We start from the raw sequence: 12,500 nt of genomic DNA, 5'->3' as shown, positions 1-12,500 counted from the left end.
TACACAATCCACACTATCATAACCAGACCGGGAGGTCCACCCACAAAACAGAATATCCCACCCTTCCGACATCCGCCATTGCTCAGTTAAGCCACGAACACCCACACATGTCCTACACAGGGGTGCACCCAACATCACAATACTGCCTCCTGTCACAGTACACAAACAATGGCAGGAATGAAAGACACACATCTGCCATAACCTTGGAATCGGAGCGCCGCCTGTCATGAGCCACAAGTGCATCCTGACGTGACAAATCGGATGATCCCGCAGGCATGCACTTACGATAATCACTATCAACGAACCTGCCGCCCCCCCCCCCAAATACACCTTTCCCTACAACAATGTGTACCTTAACCTAAGCGATATTGTACCTTAACCTCAGCTATATCGTACCTTAACCTAACCTACATTGCGCCTTAACCTAACCTACGTTGTACCTTAACCTACGTTGTACCTTAACCTAACCTACGTTGTACCTTAACCTAACCTACGTTGTACCTTAACCTAACCTACGTTGTACCTTAACCTAACCTACGTTGTGCCTTAACCTAACCTATGTTGTGCCTTAACCTAACCTATGTTGTGCCTTAACCTAACCTATGTTGTGCCTTAACCTAACCTATGTTGTGCCTTAACCTAACCTATGTTGTGCCTTAACCTAACCTATGTTGTGCCTTAACCTAACATATGTTGTGCCTTAACCTAACCTATGTTGTGCCTTAACCTAACCTACGTTGTGCCTTAACCTAACCTATGTTGTGCCTTAACCTAACCTATGTTGTGCCCTAACCTAACCTATGTTGTGCCTTAACCTAACCTATGTTGTGCCTTAACCTAACCTATGTTGTGCCTTAACCTAACCTATGTTGTGCCTTAACCTAACCTATGTTGTGCCTTAACCTAACCTATGTTGTGCCTTAACCTAACCCATGTTGTGCCTTAACCTAACCCATGTTGTGCCTTAACCTAACCCATGTTGTGCCTTAACCTAACCCATGTTGTGCCTTAACCTAACCCATGTTGTGCCTTAACCTAACCCATGTTGTGCCTTAACCTAACCCATGTTGTGCCTTAACCTAACCCATGTTGTGCCTTAACCTAACCCATGTTGTGCCTTAACCTAACCCATATTGTACCTTAACCTAACCCATATTGTACCTTAACCTAACCCATATTGTACCTTAACCTAACCCATATTGTACCTTAACCTAACCCATATTGTACCTTAACCTAACCTAATTTGTGCCTCAACGTAACCTAATTTGTGCCTCAACGTAACCTAATTTGTGCCTCAACGTAACCTAATTTGTGCCTCAACGTAACCCATGTTGTGCCTCAACGTAACCCATGTTGTGCCTCAACGTAACCCATGTTGTGCCTCAACGTAACCCATGTTGTGCCTCAACGTAACCCATGTTGTGCCTCAACGTAACCCATGTTGTGCCTCAACGTAACCCATGTTGTGCCTCAACGTAACCCATGTTGTGCCTCAACGTAACCCATGTTGTGCCTCAACGTAACCCATGTTGTGCCTCAACGTAACCCATGTTGTGCCTCAACGTAACCCATGTTGTGCCTCAACGTAACCCATGTTGTGCCTCAACGTAACCCATGTTGTGCCTCAACGTAACCCATGTTGTGCCTCAACGTAACCCATGTTGTGCCTCAACGTAACCCATGTTGTGCCTTAACGTAACCCATGTTGTGCCTTAACGTAACCCATGTTGTGCCTCAACGTAACCCATGTTGTGCCTCAACGTAACCCATGTTGTGCCTCAACGTAACCCATGTTGTGCCTCAACGTAACCCATGTTGTGCCTTAACGTAACCCATGTTGTGCCTTAACGTAACCCATGTTGTGCCTTAACGTAACCCATGTTGTGCCTTAACGTAACCCATGTTGTGCCTTAACGTAACCCATGTTGTGCCTTAACGTAACCCATGTTGTGCCTTAACGTAACCCATGTTGTGCCTTAACGTAACCCATGTTGTGCCTTAACGTAACCCATGTTGTGCCTTAACGTAACCCATGTTGTGCCTTAACGTAACCCAATTTGTGCTTTAACGTAACCTAATTTGTGCTTTAACGTAACCTAATTTGTGCTTTAACGTAACCTAATTTGTGCTTTAACGTAACCTAATTTGTGCTTTAACGTAACCTAATTTGTGCTTTAACGTAACCTAATTTGTGCTTTAACGTAACCTAATTTGTGCTTTAACGTAACCTAATTTGTGCTTTAACGTAACCTAATTTGTGCTTTAACGTAACCTAATTTGTGCTTTAACGTAACCTAATTTGTGCTTTAACGTAACCCATGTTGTGCCTTAACCTAACCTATATTGCGCCTTAACCTGACGCACGTTGTCGCTGAACCTGCTCTGTAATTGTTATGCAACTCGTTAAATTAGTGTAGTGTTGCCTAACCGCAACCCTCGCAATATAGTTCGCTATTCGCACTGCCCGGTCCCCTGTGTATCGCGTCATGTTAAACACCTTGCAGGTGTTGCTGACTTTCCACATGCTCCTGCTATACACTGTAATGTGGATAGCAGCAGGACGTACATGCCCCCCCCCCCCTTCCCCCCTGCCTTCGCAAGCTGGTCGTTGAGAAGTTTGCATGTTCAATGCCCTTCGCATGCCGACGTACTCAGCCTACGTTGTGGTACGGCCTGTCACCTGTCCGCCGATGTACGCAAAACCCACAAACTGTACTGCACATTGGTCCGTATGTACTGAATGATACATCGTGGCACATGTGTGACCGTACGACGACTGCGCCTAGCAACGGCAGACCATACAGTCCAAATATTGTGCACGCAGCTACGTGTCGTCTCCCTATAAGAGCTGGATTGCAGTGTGGTACGCCATTCAGACGTGTGGGAGGAACGGACGCCCTGGATGGCGATCAGCATGAGCAGTCTGTTGATGTAGTGGAGCGTGTATTCGGACGTAGTCGTCTCTTCTCACACACCGTGATAGCATGTTGCACCGCGTTCCACATCTGCGACATCCTGCAGAGGCCGGCTGACAGTCGTTCGCGCAATGGACACCGCATACGTACGGGGGCTACCTTCCACGTGTTCTCGAGGCGTGCACATGTTGTTGCGTCTATGTGGGCAGACGTAGTGTGTTGTGACACCTGACACAGGCATGCAATACTCGTTGCAAATGGCGATGGACGTCTACGTTTGCTGGTGACGTTACGCAAATGAACAACAGGTAACCCGTTGTGGTGCGGTTGTTCTCGCTAGAGGTGAATCAGTGTTGGCGACGATCGGTCGAGCTATTAACCGGTTGTTTCAGGGATACCCACCATGCCCACGAACGTGAAAGGGGACCCACCATGCCCACGAACGTGAAAGGGGGATCTGGGTGTGAGGCGATACGCGGCGGTGGCTGGGTGGGACCGTCCCCGGCCGGTGAGGGGGGGCCGCCCGGCGTGCTGGCAGCGCGGTGCGTGGGCGCACGCGCTACAGCCGGCTGGTGGGGGCGGCCAGTGGCAGGCGCGCCGGCCGACGGACGCGGCAGGCGGCGCAGCTGCGCGCCGGCGCCCCCTGCTCGCGGCGCCTTGCGGCCAAAGCAGGTCCTCGCGGGCCCGGTGCGAAGCGCGGTGGCCATCTGCAGTGTGCTGGTCCGATTGAGGACTGTGTGCGCTGAGGATACGCCGCCGCCCGGCGCTCGGCGCCGCGACGCCGTCTGCTGCTCGGTCGCCCCAGCGGTTCTCGCAGGTGGTTTGTATCGCAGCTGTGCGGACGTGTTGGCGCGTGCGCTGTGCTGGGAGAGTTCGCTTCGGCACCCAAGTGGGGCTTTTGTCCTTCTGTGGCGCTGGCGTTGGAGCTGCCGGTCACCGTAGGTGGCGCGTGTTGTCTCCCGCCGGCAATGCCACGACAGCACGCTCCCGGGCCTCTGTCGGCAGCGGCAAGCTCAGTTGGGAGCACGGGTGGTCGCACCTAAAGCGTCTACTCGCCTAACTCCGGGCGATTGCGCCTCTCTCGAACCCGACCAAGTACTTAGGACGGCGCTGCGCGCCGCCGGGACCTGAGAGGGTTTCGAGGTGTGTTGTGCAGGGGAGCTCAGCCTCCTCCTGTTTGCAGAATAATTGAGCGGACGCTTGCGTGTTCGCGCGGGCCCCCGGGACACACTCCCGGGCGGCCGGCTGCTCAGCTCTAGTTGACGCAGCTCCCTGGTTGATCCTGCCAGTAGTCATATGCTTGTCTCAAAGATTAAGCCATGCATGTCTCAGTACAAGCCGCATTAAGGTGAAACCGCGAATGGCTCATTAAATCAGTTATGGTTCCTTAGATCGTACCCACGTTACTTGGATAACTGTGGTAATTCTAGAGCTAATACATGCAAACAGAGTCCCGACCAGAGATGGAAGGGACGCTTTTATTAGATCAAAACCAATCGGTCGGCTCGTCCGGTCCGTTTGCCTTGGTGACTCTGAATAACTTTGGGCTGATCGCACGGTCCTCGTACCGGCGACGCATCTTTCAAATGTCTGCCTTATCAACTGTCGATGGTAGGTTCTGCGCCTACCATGGTTGTAACGGGTAACGGGGAATCAGGGTTCGATTCCGGAGAGGGAGCCTGAGAAACGGCTACCACATCCAAGGAAGGCAGCAGGCGCGCAAATTACCCACTCCCGGCACGGGGAGGTAGTGACGAAAAATAACGATACGGGACTCATCCGAGGCCCCGTAATCGGAATGAGTACACTTTAAATCCTTTAACGAGTATCTATTGGAGGGCAAGTCTGGTGCCAGCAGCCGCGGTAATTCCAGCTCCAATAGCGTATATTAAAGTTGTTGCGGTTAAAAAGCTCGTAGTTGGATTTGTGTCCCACGCTGTTGGTTCACCGCCCGTCGGTGTTTAACTGGCATGTATCGTGGGACGTCCTGCCGGTGGGGCGAGCCGAAGGCGTGCGACCGCCTCGTGCGTGCTCGTGCGTCCCGAGGCGGACCCCGTTGAAATCCTACCAGGGTGCTCTTTATTGAGTGTCTCGGTGGGCCGGCACGTTTACTTTGAACAAATTAGAGTGCTTAAAGCAGGCAAGCCCGCCTGAATACTGTGTGCATGGAATAATGGAATAGGACCTCGGTTCTATTTTGTTGGTTTTCGGAACCCGAGGTAATGATTAATAGGGACAGGCGGGGGCATTCGTATTGCGACGTTAGAGGTGAAATTCTTGGATCGTCGCAAGACGAACAGAAGCGAAAGCATTTGCCAAGTATGTTTTCATTAATCAAGAACGAAAGTTAGAGGTTCGAAGGCGATCAGATACCGCCCTAGTTCTAACCATAAACGATGCCAGCCAGCGATCCGCCGCAGTTCCTCCGATGACTCGGCGGGCAGCCTCCGGGAAACCAAAGCTTTTGGGTTCCGGGGGAAGTATGGTTGCAAAGCTGAAACTTAAAGGAATTGACGGAAGGGCACCACCAGGAGTGGAGCCTGCGGCTTAATTTGACTCAACACGGGAAACCTCACCAGGCCCGGACACCGGAAGGATTGACAGATTGATAGCTCTTTCTTGATTCGGTGGGTGGTGGTGCATGGCCGTTCTTAGTTGGTGGAGCGATTTGTCTGGTTAATTCCGATAACGAACGAGACTCTAGCCTGCTAACTAGTCGCGTGACATCCTTCGTGCTGTCAGCGATTACTTTTCTTCTTAGAGGGACAGGCGGCTTCTAGCCGCACGAGATTGAGCAATAACAGGTCTGTGATGCCCTTAGATGTTCTGGGCCGCACGCGCGCTACACTGAAGGAATCAGCGTGTCTTCCTAGGCCGAAAGGTCGGGGTAACCCGCTGAACCTCCTTCGTGCTAGGGATTGGGGCTTGCAATTGTTCCCCATGAACGAGGAATTCCCAGTAAGCGCGAGTCATAAGCTCGCGTTGATTACGTCCCTGCCCTTTGTACACACCGCCCGTCGCTACTACCGATTGAATGATTTAGTGAGGTCTTCGGACTGGTACGCGGCATTGACTCTGTCGTTGCCGATGCTACCGGAAAGATGACCAAACTTGATCATTTAGAGGAAGTAAAAGTCGTAACAAGGTTTCCGTAGGTGAACCTGCGGAAGGATCATTACCGACTAGACTGCATGTCTTTCGATGTGCGTGTCGTGTCGCGCAACACGCAGCTACCTGTACGGCTCGCAGTAGCCGTGCGCCGCGTGCGGAACCACGCGTTCGTCTCAAAACTAAAGGCAATGTTGTGTGGTACGAGCGCTGAAGCGCTGGAGCGGCTGGCCTGCGGCACCTGGCGCCTGGCGCCGGTTTTGAATGACTTTCGCCCGACTGCCTGTCCGCTCCGGTGTGGAGCCGTACGACGCCCATCGGCCGTGAGGCCGTTGGACACTGAACGCTGGAACAGGGCCGCCACACGCCTCAGTCCCGCCTATGCAACTGTCTCGAAAGAGATGGTGGAAACTATGAAAAGATCACCCAGGACGGTGGATCACTCGGCTCGTGGGTCGATGAAGAACGCAGCAAATTGCGCGTCGACATGTGAACTGCAGGACACATGAACATCGACGTTTCGAACGCACATTGCGGTCCATGGATTCCGTTCCCGGGCCACGTCTGGCTGAGGGTCGGCTACGTATACTGAAGCGCGCGGCGTTTGCCCCGCTTCGCAGACCTGGGAGTGTCGTGGCCGCCTGTGGGGCCGGCCGCGTCTCCTTAAACGTGCGATGCGCGCCCGTCGCCTGGCGGTTCGCATACCGGTACTTACTCGGTAGCGTGCACAGCCGGCTGGCGGTGTGGCGTGCGACACCTCGTACAACGACCTCAGAGCAGGCGAGACTACCCGCTGAATTTAAGCATATTACTAAGCGGAGGAAAAGAAACTAACAAGGATTCCCCCAGTAGCGGCGAGCGAACAGGGAAGAGTCCAGCACCGAACCCCGCAGGCTGCCGCCTGTCGTGGCATGTGGTGTTTGGGAGGGTCCACTACCCCGACGCCTCGCGCCGAGCCCAAGTCCAACTTGAATGAGGCCACGGCCCGTAGAGGGTGCCAGGCCCGTAGCGGCCGGTGCGAGCGTCGGCGGGACCTCTCCTTCGAGTCGGGTTGCTTGAGAGTGCAGCTCCAAGTGGGTGGTAAACTCCATCTGAGACTAAATATGACCACGAGACCGATAGCGAACAAGTACCGTGAGGGAAAGTTGAAAAGAACTTTCAAGAGAGAGTTCAAAAGTACGTGAAACCGTTCTGGGGTAAACGTGAGAAGTCCGAAAGGTCGAACGGGTGAGATTCACGCCCATCCGGCCACTGGCCTCCGCCCTCGGCAGATGGGGCCGGCCGCCCGCGCGGAGCAATCCGCGGCGGGGTCGTGTCCGGTTGCCTTTCCACTCGCCGCGGGGTGGGGCCGTTCCGGTGTGCGGTGGGCCGCACTTCTCCCCTAGTAGGACGTCGCGACCCGCTGGGTGCCGGCCTACGGCCCGGGTGCGCAGCCTGTCCTTCCGCGGGCCTCGGTTCGCGTCTGTTGGGCAGAGCCCCGGTGTCCTGGCTGGCTGCCCGGCGGTATATCTGGAGGAGTCGATTCGCCCCTTTGGGCGCTCGGGCTCCCGGCAAGCGCGCGCGGTTCTTCCCGGATGACGGACCTACCTGGCCCGGCCCCGGACCCGCGCCGCTGTTGGCTCGGGATGCTCTCGGGCGGAATAATCGCTCCCGTCAGCGGCGCTTCAGCTTTGGACAATTTCACGACCCGTCTTGAAACACGGACCAAGGAGTCTAACATGTGCGCGAGTCATTGGGCTGTACGAAACCTAAAGGCGTAATGAAAGTGAAGGTCTCGCCTTGCGCGGGCCGAGGGAGGATGGGGCTTCCCCGCCCTTCACGGGGCGGCGGCCTCCGCACTCCCGGGGCGTCTCGTCCTCATTGCGAGGTGAGGCGCACCTAGAGCGTACACGTTGGGACCCGAAAGATGGTGAACTATGCCTGGCCAGGACGAAGTCAGGGGAAACCCTGATGGAGGTCCGTAGCGATTCTGACGTGCAAATCGATCGTCGGAGCTGGGTATAGGGGCGAAAGACTAATCGAACCATCTAGTAGCTGGTTCCCTCCGAAGTTTCCCTCAGGATAGCTGGTGCTCGTACGAGTCTCATCCGGTAAAGCGAATGATTAGAGGCCTTGGGGCCGAAACGACCTCAACCTATTCTCAAACTTTAAATGGGTGAGATCTCCGGCTTGCTTGATATGCTGAAGCCGCGAGCAAACGACTCGGATCGGAGTGCCAAGTGGGCCACTTTTGGTAAGCAGAACTGGCGCTGTGGGATGAACCAAACGCCGAGTTAAGGCGCCCGAATCGACGCTCATGGGAAACCATGAAAGGCGTTGGTTGCTTAAGACAGCAGGACGGTGGCCATGGAAGTCGGAATCCGCTAAGGAGTGTGTAACAACTCACCTGCCGAAGCAACTAGCCCTGAAAATGGATGGCGCTGAAGCGTCGTGCCTATACTCGGCCGTCAGTCTGGCAGTCATGGCCGGTCCTTGCGGCCGGCCGCGAAGCCCTGACGAGTAGGAGGGTCGCGGCGGTGGGCGCAGAAGGGTCTGGGCGTGAGCCTGCCTGGAGCCGCCGTCGGTGCAGATCTTGGTGGTAGTAGCAAATACTCCAGCGAGGCCCTGGAGGGCTGACGCGGAGAAGGGTTTCGTGTGAACAGCCGTTGCACACGAGTCAGTCGATCCTAAGCCCTAGGAGAAATCCGATGTTGATGGGGGCCGTCATAGCAGGATGCACTTTGTGCTGGCCCCCGTTGGGCGAAAGGGAATCCGGTTCCTATTCCGGAACCCGGCAGCGGAACCGATACAAGTCGGGCCCCTCTTTTAGAGATGCTCGTCGGGGTAACCCAAAAGGACCCGGAGACGCCGTCGGGAGATCGGGGAAGAGTTTTCTTTTCTGCATGAGCGTTCGAGTTCCCTGGAATCCTCTAGCAGGGAGATAGGGTTTGGAACGCGAAGAGCACCGCAGTTGCGGCGGTGTCCCGATCTTCCCCTCGGACCTTGAAAATCCGGGAGAGGGCCACGTGGAGGTGTCGCGCCGGTTCGTACCCATATCCGCAGCAGGTCTCCAAGGTGAAGAGCCTCTAGTCGATAGAATAATGTAGGTAAGGGAAGTCGGCAAATTGGATCCGTAACTTCGGGATAAGGATTGGCTCTGAGGATCGGGGCGTGTCGGGCTTGGTCGGGAAGTGGGTCAGCGCTAACGTGCCGGGCCTGGGCGAGGTGAGTGCCGTAGGGGTGCCGGTAAGTGCGGGCGTTTAGCGCGGGCGTGGTCTGCTCTCGCCGTTGGTCGGCCTCGTGCTGGCCGGCGGTGCAGGATGCGCGCGCCTGCGCGGCGTTCGCGCCCCGGTGCTTCAACCTGCGTGCAGGATCCGAGCTCGGTCCCGTGCCTTGGCCTCCCACGGATCTTCCTTGCTGCGAGGCCGCGTCCGCCTTAGCGTGCTCCTCCGGGGGCGCGCGGGTGCGCGGATTCTCTTCGGCCGCCATTCAACGATCAACTCAGAACTGGCACGGACTGGGGGAATCCGACTGTCTAATTAAAACAAAGCATTGCGATGGCCCTAGCGGGTGTTGACGCAATGTGATTTCTGCCCAGTGCTCTGAATGTCAACGTGAAGAAATTCAAGCAAGCGCGGGTAAACGGCGGGAGTAACTATGACTCTCTTAAGGTGGCCAAGTGGCGGCGGTGTGGCTGCATCCGGACTTGGCTTTTCGAAGTGCGGTCTTGATGTAGTCGTGCTGCTGCTGCGAGGTGCCTTCCTTGGGTTATAGTTACAGGGAGAGTGATGCGCAATACATGGGCCTAGCCCTCTTAGCCTCTCCTCTCCTGCGGTCTTCTCCCCTTCTCGTGGGCCCGCTGATTTTCGCAGAGTGGAAGACCGCACCAGGGGCTTGGGGGGGTTACCAGCCCCCCCTCGCATTATCCCTTTATAGTTGGGGGCAGCCTACAAGAAACAAGAGATGGTGGCCCTTCCGCTGAAGGTGCCACCCCAGCTACCCCAGCACCTATCCGGCCAACCGGCCGTAACGAAAATGCGATAGTTTGTGTAGCTCCCTTTGCTTGCAGTGAGTGCCACCGCACTTTTACCACGAAGAACGGTCTCGGGGTCCATCGCCGCCGCCAACACCTTGCGGCCGCCAACGCTGAGATCGTGACGGAGAGGCATCGCGCGAGGTGGACGGAGGAAGAAGTCCTGTCGCTCGCCAAGGCGGAGGCCGAACTGTTCCTCGAGAGGGACGCCCGGTTCTTCTTCGTTAATCAAGAGCTTATTAGGATGTTCCCCGACCGAACGCTTGAGGCAATCAAGTGCCGACGGCGGCAAGCTGCCCACAAGCAGCTTGTCCGCCAATTCATGGAGGCGCTTGAGATCGGTCGGGGGGAAGAGCCGGCGTCCCGCCGGGGAGCAGCGAGCTCGCTGCCTGACGCGGGCGAGGCCGCTGCGCCGCCCGTCGACGCAGCCGAGGACTTCGCGGCCGACACCACCGGGCCGCCGCCGGAGGGGCCGACTGACGCCGCCATCTGGGAGCATCTGGCGGGGCTACCTGCCTCCGCCCAGCGTTTCTCTGCTCTGGATCGAGTCATTGGTCTGGGGCGGGGCACGCCGCCCGATGTCATCCTGGGCATGCTCCCGGATGCCCTTGCGTCGGTCGGGTCCAGGGGGGAGAGGTCGATCACCAGGGCACAGCGGCCGCGCCAATCATCCAAGCGGCCGCCTGCCGCCCCGCCGCTGCAGAAGCGCAAGCGGCGCCGCTGGGAGTTCGCGCGGACACAGGACGCCTTCCGCAGGTCGCGTGCACGTTGCGTGCGCGGCTTGCTGGACGGCACCCTGCTGCAGCCGCCACCCGACATCCCCGGTCTGCTGGACTTCTGGGCGGACCTCTTCACGAAGAAGCCGATCTCCACCGCTGGCTTCATCCGTGACCGCCTTCTCCCGCACTCGGAGCCTGTCGCTCCAGAGTGCCTATGGGGGCCGGTCACACGTGAGGAGGTCGCTGCTGCCTTGCCGCCCAGGGGATCGGCGGCCGGGCCGGACGGCCTGACTCCAGCGGAGCTGCGGCGCCTGCCGCATGAAGTCCTGGTGAAACTCTTGAACCTCTTCCTCCTGGCCCGCGCCCTCCCCGAGCGTCTGCTTCGCGCCCGGACGTCACTTCTCCCCAAAACGGCTGCACCAACATCCCCCGCTGACTTTCGCCCCATTACGGTCTGCTCGGTGTTGGCGCGGACCTTTCACAAGGTTCTCGCGTCACGCCTGATGCGTGCATGTGCTGTGGACGAACGTCAGCGGGCATTCATCCCCCGGGATGGGATGTTGGAAAACACCTTCATCTTGGACACTGCTCTCACCGACGCAGTCCGCTCCTGTCGCTCTGTTTTTGTGGCATCGATCGACGTCTCTAAAGCGTTCGATTCGGTGGACCATGCTGCTCTCCGCCCCGTGCTGAGGGCTCATGGCCTGCCGGATTGCTTTATTGAGTACGTCGAAAGGTGTTACGAGGGTAGCACGACGGTGATAGCGGGCGGCGCCGACGTGGGCGTGCCCCTGCAGCCGGCAAGGGGTGTGCGTCAGGGTGACCCCCTCTCCCCCCTCCTTTTCAATTTTGCGGTGGACTATGTTTTGAGTCAACTTCCCTCCCACATCGGAGCTCGGATCCTCGGCCGCAGAGTCAACGCTGCGGCCTTTGCAGATGACGTCCTGCTTTTTGCATCGACCGCGAGGGGATTGCAGTCCCTCATCGACGCAGCCGTCGCAGCCCTCGGCCATCTGGGGCTGCAGATCAACGCCCGGAAGTGTTTCACCCTCGCTTTAGTCGCGTCTGGGCGTGACAAGAAGGTGAAGGTCGACGCCGACGTTACCTTCAAAGCGGGCAACGCCACCATGCCCGCCCTACGTGTGGGTGAAACCTTCCGGTATCTGGGACTGCAATTCTCCACCGCGGGTCGCTGCGTGTTCAACCCACGACACCACCTGGTGGAGCAGCTGGACGTCATTTCCCGAGCTCCGCTTAAGCCGCAACAGCGCCTCTACGCCCTCACCAACGTACTTCTCCCAGGCCTGTACCACGGGCTGGCCCTCAGCCGCACCCGAGTGGGTGCGTTGAAAGCGGCAGACGTGACCATCCGGGCCGCCGTCAGGAGATGGTTCCGCCTTCCGGCGGACACTCCCCTGGGCTACTTCCATGCTCCTGTAGCCCAGGGTGGCCTCGGCATCCCATCATGCCGATGGATGGGGCCAACACTCCGCCGGTCCCGTCTCCTGGCGCTGAAGAGGATTGGACCAGCCCCCGACGGTGCAGGCCGGGACGAGGTGCAGCGTGAGATTGAGGTGCTGGAGCGGCATCTTATGTGGGAGGGTCACCTCCTCAAATCGTCGAAGCAGGTTGGAGAGATGTGGGCCGCGCGCCTGCACGTTGCCTTTGACGGTGCGGCGCTGTCATCTTCCGCCGCCGTCAAGGGGCAACACCAGTGGGTCGCTGACACCAGTCGCCTGCTATCTG

General features: G+C 57.1%; 2 non-coding genes and 1 pseudogene across 2 annotated transcripts; all 3 read left to right on the top strand.

The window, feature by feature from the left end:
* The first annotated feature begins 4,184 nt into the window (after nt 1-4,184).
* On the top strand, nt 4,185-6,093 carry LOC126435445 (small subunit ribosomal RNA). Its single transcript, XR_007579947.1, has one exon. It is a non-coding gene; the product is annotated as a small subunit ribosomal RNA (ribosomal RNA).
* Nucleotides 6,094-6,446: 353 nt separating this feature from the next.
* LOC126435474 (5.8S ribosomal RNA) lies at nt 6,447-6,601 on the top strand. Its single transcript, XR_007579961.1, has one exon. It is a non-coding gene; the product is annotated as a 5.8S ribosomal RNA (ribosomal RNA).
* A 188-nt stretch (nt 6,602-6,789) lies between these two features.
* LOC126435466 (large subunit ribosomal RNA) overlaps nt 6,790-12,500 on the top strand; it is a 7,950-nt pseudogene continuing 2,239 nt past the window's right edge.

Source organism: Schistocerca serialis, unplaced genomic scaffold, assembly GCF_023864345.2.
Source record: "Schistocerca serialis cubense isolate TAMUIC-IGC-003099 unplaced genomic scaffold, iqSchSeri2.2 HiC_scaffold_1207, whole genome shotgun sequence".
Taxonomy (NCBI): domain Eukaryota; kingdom Metazoa; phylum Arthropoda; class Insecta; order Orthoptera; family Acrididae; genus Schistocerca; species Schistocerca serialis.
Note: the sequence above shows the minus strand (reverse complement) of the source record. Positions and strands in the feature narration are given on the sequence as shown.